The sequence below is a fragment of the Pristiophorus japonicus genome, chromosome 2, assembly GCF_044704955.1.
Source record: "Pristiophorus japonicus isolate sPriJap1 chromosome 2, sPriJap1.hap1, whole genome shotgun sequence".
Lineage (NCBI taxonomy): Eukaryota > Metazoa > Chordata > Chondrichthyes > Pristiophoridae > Pristiophorus > Pristiophorus japonicus.
Window position 1 is genome coordinate 45,418,477 of NC_091978.1, and position 1,471 is coordinate 45,419,947.

General features: G+C 45.2%; 1 pseudogene; it reads left to right on the top strand.

Moving 5' to 3' along the window:
- Positions 1-906: 906 nt before the first annotated feature.
- On the top strand, positions 907-1,145 carry LOC139252650 (U2 spliceosomal RNA; annotated as a pseudogene).
- Positions 1,146-1,471: the final 326 nt, after the last annotated feature.

Here is a 1,471-nt window from a genome sequence, read left to right on the forward strand (position 1 = left end):
CACACTGTGGGGAACACTCCATGCTGTCCTATCTGATATATTCACACTGTAGAACACATCATTCTGACCTATCTGATATATTCACACTGTGGGGAACACACCATGCTGTCCTATCTGATATATTCACACTGTAAAACACATCATGCTGTCCTATCTGATATATTCACACTGTGGGGAACACACCATTCTGACCTATCTGATATATTCACACTGGGGAACACACCATGCTGTCCTATCTGATATATTCACACTGTGGGGAACACACCATTCTGACCTATCTGATATATTCACACTAGGGAACACACAATGCTGTCCTATCTGATATATTCACACTGGGGAACACACCATTCTGACCTATCTGATATATTCACACTGGGGAACACACCATGCTGTCCTATCTGATATATTCACACTGTGGGGAACACACCATGCTGTCCTATCTAATATATTCACTCTGTGGGGAAAACATCATGCTGTCCTAGCTGATATATTCACACTGGGGAACACACCATGCTGTCCTATCTGATATATTCACACTGTGGGGAACACACCATGCTGTCCTATCTGATATATTCACACTGTGGGGAACGCACCATGCTGTCCTATCTGATATATTCACACTATGGAACACAGCATGCTGTCTTATCTGATATATTCACACTGGGGAACACACCATGCTGTCCTATCTGATATATTCACACTAGGGAACACACAATGCTGTCCTATCTGATATATTCACACTGTGGGGAACACTCCATGCTGTCCTATCTGATATATTCACACTGTAGAACACACCATTCTGACCTATCTGATATATTCATACTGTGGGGAACACACCATGCTGTCCTATCTGATATATTCACACTGTGGGGAACGCACCATGCTGTCCTATCTGATATATTCACACTGGCTTCTCGGCCTTTTGTCTAAGATCATGCGTAACTGACCTGACAGGGGAGTAACCACCATAACCCCAAGGTGGTTCTCCCTGGATCAGGAAGGTATATGCTTGCTTTTTTGGAAATAGGAGGTGGGTGGGGTGGCTTGACCCATCCACCTCCACGGAGGTGTGTGGGGGACCTGACCCATCCACCTCCATGGCACGAACCTGGTATTGCAGTACTTCCAGGAACGGTGCAGTGGCTCTAGGCCTTTTGGCTAAGAGCATTGGCGCAGAGTGATCCTTGGCGTGTGCAAGGTGACCTCTGGCGTTTGTGATTTGACAAAGAATTGGAACGATTGGCTACGAATTTAAAAAAAAAAATCTGATATATTCACACTGGGGAACGCACCATGCTGTCCTATCTGATATATGCACACTGGGGAACACATCATGCTGTCCTTTCTGATATATTCACACTGGGGAACACACCATGCTGTCCTATCTGATATATTCACACTGTGGGGAATACACCATGCTGTCCTATCTGATATATTCCACACTGGGGAACACACCGTGCTGTCCTGATGA